Source organism: Pinus tabuliformis, chromosome 7 (assembly GCF_031772625.1).
Source record: "Pinus tabuliformis cultivar Carrire ecotype Pingquan chromosome 7, CPIR1, whole genome shotgun sequence".
Lineage (NCBI taxonomy): Eukaryota > Viridiplantae > Streptophyta > Pinopsida > Pinales > Pinaceae > Pinus > Pinus tabuliformis.
In genome coordinates this window covers 634493206-634501408 of record NC_142293.1, presented here as the reverse complement: position 1 = coordinate 634501408, position 8203 = coordinate 634493206, and positions in this window count along the sequence as shown.

The window sequence follows — 8203 nt, the reverse complement described above, 5'->3', positions numbered from 1 at the left end:
GCCTCTTGTCTAAAAGACCTTTAAGGGCTATAGCTTGAGTATGCAACATGCCCATTCCACTGTAATATGGAAGTTTCCATGTTCTCCATTTCCCATTGTTCCTTGATTGGTCCCAATAGTCACTTACCCTCTTTAATCCTTTGTTGATGGTATAAGTGTGAATGTCTGCTAATTCTTCACTTCGGAGATTGTCCTCCTGCTACCAATTATCCTCCTAGAACTAGGCCAGATTTCCATTTTTGATCTCCCAGAAACTGTGATTTTGGACTAGGGCCCTGTTCTCCCATGCCCTATTCCAAATTGCAGAACCTTTTACTTGTCCTGTCATTCTGATGAGGTTCTTCTCCTACCAATCTCTACATACTTTTGCTTCCATAGTTTTGCTCAGGGGGCTTGTATTTCCTTTAGCCATCTCCACCAGATTTTGGCACCAAGAACTCTATTAAGAATTCCTGGGTCATGAAGACCCAAGCCACCATGGGACTTTGGTTTGCATACCCTGTCCCATGCCACAAGGGCCTATTTCTTCTTTTCTTCACCTTTCCCCCAGAGAAAGTCTCTCTAAATGTTTCTTATCTTAGTGATTACACCAGTTGGTGCCGGAATGGCTGATAGCATATAGATAGGGATACTTTGGAGGATAGCCTTAGTTAGAATCAGTCTCCCTGTTAGATTTAGTGCTCTATTTGTCCATTTGCTAATCTTATCTTTTAGCTTATTTAGAACAGGCTTCCAAATATCCTTGTGTAGCGGTTTGTCGATGAGGGGAACTCCCAGGTACTTCGCAGGTAGTGACTCCCTTTGAAAGCCCAAAATTCTGGAAAGATTTCTTTGTATTGAAATATCTGTATTGAAAAAGAAAATCTTTGATTTAGTAAGACTTACCTCTATGCCTGCTGCCCTAGCAAACTCACTCAGAATCTTCTTAAATGCTTTGGATTCCTTGACAGTGGGTGTGCCTTGAAGCATAGTATCATCCACAAATTGTTGATGTGTCACTGTGTCCCCACCTTGAGTGAGTCTCATACCCTTAATTCTCCCTTCCTCCTTAGCAGCTTTGATTGCTCTCCCTAACCCTTCCATCATTAGAATGAAAAGGAAAGGAGAAAGAGGATCCCCTTGCCTGAGACCTCTAGAAGGCTTGAAGGTTTTTGGGGGAGAGCCATTAAGAATAATTGAACAACTGGTGGTGGTAACTAGCGCCATAACCCACTTAATCCAATTGTAATCAAATCCATAGGTTCTTAATATTTCTCTTATGTACAACTAGCTAAGTTTGTCATAGGCCTTTGCTCTGTCCAGCTGAATTATCATCCCTGCCTGTTTATTGGTAATGAGTGAATGAACCACTTCATGTGCTTGAACTATGTTATTAAGAATATGTCTTCCTTCCACATAGCCCGTTTTCTCCTCGGACAATAGGGTTGGGAGGAGTGGTTTGAGACGGTTGGCAATCACTTTGGATATTATTTTGTATACCACATTGCATAATGCTATAGGTCTAAATCATTTTGGAGAGGTGGCCTTTTCCTGTTTGGGGATTAAGGCTATGAAAGATTCATTGAACGCCTTTAAGACTGTCTTAAATCTTCAAGAGTCTTCCACTACCTCCAGGATATCCTGTTTTACTATCCTCCAACAAACTTTGAAAAAGTCCACATTGAAGCCATCCAGGCCTGGTGCTTTCCCATTGTGCATCTCTTTAACGACTTCTTCAATTTCTTCCTCTGTTACTGGTCTGTTGAGATTGTAATTATATTCTCTAGAAACCAATTTAGGAATGTATTGAGTAAATCTTTTCGTAAACTGATATCTGTCTTCCGAGGTTTCCTCAACAATTTTCTGAAAATTCTGGACTAGAACCTTTTCCATATCTTCATGAGTGTTTCTTTCTATTCCATGTCGATCTGTAAGTTTCACAATTCTATTGTTGTTTCTATGAGCTATGGTGGATCTGTGAAAGAATTTAGTGTTTCTCTCCCCTTCCTTAATGCATTGTACTCTGGATTTCTATCTCTAGAATATTTCCTCTTGTAGACATCTGTTTTCCCATTCATGCTGGAGTGACTTTGCCATCTCTTTCCTTTCATCTGTATAGCCTTCTATAATAATAATATGGTTTATTTCCTTTAGTTTCTTTTCCACATCTCCTTTACCTTTGAAGATATTACCAAATTCTTTTTATTCCACTCTTTGAGTCTACATTTAATGCATTTGAGCTTGCAGTGTAGAAGGAACATCTTTGTACCTTGAAAGAGTAGCTCTTCCTTCCACCATTTTTCAATGTTTGTGAGGAAATCTGAATGTGTGAGCCAAGCGTTCTCAAACCTGAAGGGGGAGTTCCTTGGTTTACCAAAAAGAGAAGCTTCCAATTGGATAGGCCAGTGATCTGAACCTCCAAAAGGTAGTATGAGCGTAGTCATGCTGCTTCCCATGAGAAGAAGTTCCTCTGAAATAATAAATCTGTCCAATTTTGAGGCTACTTGGGTAGGGCCCCCTCTTTTGTTATTCCAAGTGAAGATTCCATTGCTTGTTTCCATATCAACCAATTTCATATTGGTGATGAAGTTCTGGAAGGCGACTGAATCTCTACCAAGTGTTCTAGTTCCTCCTTTCTTCTCCATGAGTGATTTTGTCATGTTAAAATCACCTCCAAGAATCCAGGGTAGAGCTGGGTATCTCTTCTTCATATCCTTCAGTGTTGTGAGGAGTCGAAGTTTGTCCTCCATTGGCTATGGACCATAGACATTGGTGATCATGTAACATTGTCTATCACCCACTGGTTGGAAAATCAGAGAAAGGTGATGTCTAGATGCCTCCGCATCAATCACACCAAATTTATGTGGATCCCATAGAGTGAGAATGCCACCAGCAGATTTATTTGCCTTAACTTCAAGGTATTCATATCTATTTAACCATTTGTTATGTTTTTCATGGATCTTCTCCATTGAGCATTTTGTTTCCTGTATGAATACTATGTTAGGTTTTTCCTCTCTGATCCTATTACCTAGATTCCTCTGTTTTCTTCTGCTCCCTAGTCCTCTAATGTTCCAAGTTGTGATTTTCATTGAGATGGGGTTTTAAACCTGTCTGATCTTTCCCTTTGCTAGTGTTTAGGTATTCCTCCTACTTTGGTGAAACCTGTCTGATCTTTCCCTTTGCTGGTATTTAGGTATTCCTCCCTTCTATTAAGAGGACAATCTCTAGATAGGTGCCCATGCTCATGACATTTGTGACATCTGAACGGGATATGTTCATAGTCAACTATTTGAACCCATTCCTTGTCATAGACTTCTAGAATGACCTCATCTGTAAGGGCTCCTGATAGGTCCATCTCCACACATATACGGGCATAGGAGGTATATTTTCCCCGTAGATTTGCCTTTGAAATTTTTAAGAAATGACCTAATTTATTGCCTTAGATTTTAAGGACTCTAGCATCCCGTAATCTAAAGGTAAGGAGTAGAGTCTAATCCATACCAGTATCAAAGTGAACGTTTCTTGTTTTGGCACAAAGTTCATCGTCCATGGCAGCATATAGAGACAAACAACTACAAAGAAGTATGGTCCTCCTTCAAAAACCCTGTCTCTGTCTTCCATGTTCGTGAACACCACTGTAAAAAAACCTTTGGATCAAAGATGTATATTTAACTCCCCCTTTGGTTTCTAGTTGTATTTTATCCAGGTGTACAACACTTTCTCTGACGGCTAGATTCCCATAAATTTGCATATGATGGCATAGTTTGCCATGTGATCCCTGTGCGCATACAGAGCTGGATCATTTAGAATAACCTAAGATTTAGTTATGGTCTTGGGTTTACAGGGCCCCATCTTGGCTCTATTCTCCGTTCCCTGACCTCTATCTTCCACTTTCTCCTCCTGTTTGTCTTCTTCGTGGGTCCCTTGATCTGCATGGGTTTTGCTGCCTTCCGCCTTCTAAGTTTCAGTATTTTTTGTCTTGACCTCCAATGGTTGTGGAGGCTTGTTCTTATTCCCTCCTCTTCCTCTGTTTGAAACCACATTACTGTAGGAGGGAGTGGAGCTCCCTCCTCCCTGTGCCTCCATGGGTACCTATTGCCCTCTGTCACTCACTTAGTTAAACCCTAGAACCCTCTGCAGAACTAGTCATGTTAAAGCCTAAAAACCAATTAGAATCGGGAGCATATATTAATTATTTTCATTATTTTAAAATAAAATCATATTTTAGTTAATTTTTATGAATTTTTCAATTTTAACAATGTGAGACGTAAGATTTTTTATGTTTATCGACTTTTACTATCTACTTAATTTATATGGTTGTGCTACCTATTTTGTAAATAAGATAATTCAATTATTTACATAAAAACCTTCGACATAATCAATGGAAACTATGGAGACTACCTAAGCCTTAAGCATTAGAGGAACCTTTCAGCGATCCAAGGCTATAAAAATGTAGATACCACAAATCATATTACATGACCTCTTTAAGGATGATTTACCATACAATAAGGATGACAAGGAAATTGAAAGGATTTTAGTACAATAAATGGTTTCTCGGGCCATAGACACAATCGAGGGAGATAACATGGTATTTAAGTTCCAATTGAAAAACACAAGAATTTAAACTCAAGAAAGACACTTCAAACCACGAATTACGACCACTTAAGGCTACCTTTGGTTTATGAGTGTGGACATTGATGCCATTTGGAAGCTTTGAGCACAATGCATCAGAATCTAATGTCCTTGAGATGGTCAATGAAGGAAAACAAGGTGTTAGGACGTAAAGGAAGGTTTTAGTTTCCTAGGGTTTAGAATGATGTTATGAACTAGCACATATGACCTAGCAGGGGAGTTATTCACCTCTCTACCTAAATATTATAATATTAGAGAGTTATGAAAAACACATATAAGTTTAAGAATTATGACTATGGATTAAAGATGAAACATTGAATTGTAAAGTATAATAGGTATTCCATTCGAATAATTCATTATAAAAAAAATTGCAATATTCTAAAATTATTTATTATGCAATTTATTTCACTATATCTTGAATTTATTATTACTAAATTGTTTATCGAATTTATGGAAATAACTAAAAGTTAGAGATGAGAGAACATTTAAATGAATGCACCATTCATAAAATCAAACACAAGACTTAATCATGGAAACTTGATACTAGAGAAATCCTAACCAAAATGTGAGTCCTACGCTTTGCATTCTCTTCTTTAATTATGAAGTGCAAGTACACAAATGTGACTTTATTTTTATGGAGGTTCATTTGGCAGAGTAGCCTAAATGGATGTAATACCCCTTTGCTATTATGGAAATATCTGTTTTTTTTCTTTTAGATTGGACTATTTTTAGTATGTTGTCCAATAAGCCATGATAAATTGGATTTTGAAATAATGATGTATTAAATAAATAAATTTTCAAAATAAAGCTAGAAAATGATGGGAAATAATTTTATATAAAACTGTATAAGATACTCTTACCAAATTTGAAAGATATTCAGATTAGGATAAACTCCATAAAAATACTCAGTTGAAGCGAAATATTGATAAAAGGTCTACGAGAGAGAAAAGAAGACTTTAAAGGAAAAAAAACAACCTAGGCTTATGGGTTGGTAGAACCCTGAAATGTGGGACACTGCCAAGGACAAACTTGTTGAAGGTTAATGTATAAAATACAATATTGGAATCATCAAGAGGTTGTTGATTCCAAGCAAGATTTCTCTACTCGAGTGGAATGAGAAGTTGTTTCATGGTTGGGAGGAGAGCTCATTTCATAAGAGTATTTTCCAACTAAGACTTTGGTTAGAGGTTTATCTAATTGCCTCTTATATGGTTAAAATTCATGTTAACTCCATTGTTTTTTTTTTTTTTTTAAATGAAGAAGGAAAAATATGAGGATGTTGCTTCTTTAGATTTCAGAATTGTGATAGAAGTTCTTTATATTCATTCTTGATTTGATTAAATTTTTGTATAAGGAAAAATTGGAAAATTTTGGGTCTTTTATGAAAATATTGATTCTAGAAAATATTTAGGTAATTATATGTGTAGGAAAATTAAGAAAAATGATCATTGGAAGGAAATGATTTGTGAATTTTTTTTAGGAATAGTATTATGCATGTTTGCAATAACCATTTGAAAGATGTAGTCGTAAATTATTTAATCTTATTTAGAGTTACTGTTTAGTACAGTAAACTAGTTTGATTGGTGAAGAACTGAAACATGTAGTCATTAGTTACTTAATATGAATCGATTTACTGATCTGTATATTTATTTTTGGATGATTAATGAAAAGGATTTAGACATAATTTTTGAGAAGAAATAAAGTTAACTAGAGCTACTAGAATTGAAAATGCAACTATAGGAGTTGTTGAACAAGGGTTATATTAGGCCGAGTGTCTCACCATGGTGAGCACTTGTACTTTTTATTAAGAAAAATGATGGCACACTTAGAATGTGCATAAACTATTGTCAGCTGAACAAGTTAGCAGTAAAAAACAAATACCCATTTCCTCGAATTGATGACCTGTTTGATCAAGTGGGAGAAGTAACAATATTTTCAAAACATGACATATATATAACAAATTTTAGAACTAGATACGTCCATTATGAGTTTGTTCTGTTACCTTTCAGTCTCATGAATACAAGAACAACTTTCATGTGCTTGATGAATAACATAATTCATCCATTGGTATTCATAGATGATATTTTAGTATATTCAAGAAATGAGGAAGAGCACAAGAACATTTGAGGGTAGTGTTACAAATATTAAGGGAGCAACAACTGTATGCAAAACTTAAGAAATGTGAGTTTTATAAAGACATGATACAATATTTGGGACACGTCATTTCGAAAGAGGGATTGGCTATGGATCTTGAAAATGTTAAGGGCATCATGAATCGGCCTATACCAAAGGACGTATCAACAGTTCGTTCATTTATGGGGATTGAAGGATATTATCGAAGATTTATAGAAGCCATTTTAAGATTGGATTACCCTATCACTTATCTACAGAAAAAGGGTGTAAAATTCGAATGGATAGGAAAATTCCAGGAAAGCTTAAATAATCTAAAACAATTATTCACCACAACTTCTATACTAAAAACCGTAGATCCAAATAAGCAATTCACTGTATGTAAAGATTCCTATTTGGAAGGCCTTGGAGGAGTGTTGATGTAAGATAATGTTGTAATAGCTTATGAGTTGGGATACCTGAAATTACATGAACAAAATTATGTAGTGTATGACTTAGAATTTGCAGCAGTGATATCTATTTGGGAAAATTTTTACTTTAGTGACTGATCATATTAGTCTGAAATATTTTTTCAGCCAACATGATTTAAATGCTAGGCAACCAAGGTGGTTGGCATTCCTTTGTGACTTTCAGTTTGAAATAAAGAACATAAAAGTGAAGAAAAACATACTGGCAGATGCTCTAAGCAGACATGCTCAAGCCATGCTAGGGATGGCTATTAGTAAGGTGAGTACAGATTTTATGGAATATTTTAAGAAGTCAATACAACAAGACACTACATATTTGTAAATTCAACAAAAATTACAACAAATGAAAATTTCAGGATATGCTAAAAATTCAGAAAAACTACTCATCTACCAAAATATGTTGTATATTCCAATTGTGAGGACATTTAAACAGATAATATTAGATGAGTATCACAATAAACCTTATGCACGCCATCCAAGATACTAGAAAATGATCATTTCGTTAAGGAAGAAGTTATTTTTTCTAATTAAAGAAAGATGTGGTAGAATATTTAGCGAAGTGCATAAAATGCCAACAAGTAACGGTAAAGCATCAACGTCCACCTGGATTTTTGAATCCCCTAGCGATACCCAAATGTATGTGTTAAGTAATTTCAATAGATTTTATCACACAATTACCACAGATAGAATGTCAACATGATTCTATCATGGTGGTAGTAGATGTCTTAACTAAAGTAGCACACTTTATAGTGGTGTAGCCTATATTTGGGACTGTACAAATTGCTAGTATTTTCATAAAATACATATTTCGCCTACATGGGGTAATCAAGGTAATTGTATCAGATAGAGATGCTAAATTTACCTCTAAGTTTTGGAAAGAATTATTTGGGGCTATGGGAACGCCATTAAATTTTAGCACTGCATATTGCCCTCAAACGGATGGACAAACAAAAACGAATAATTAGTTTCTTGAAGATATGCTAAAAATGTATGTT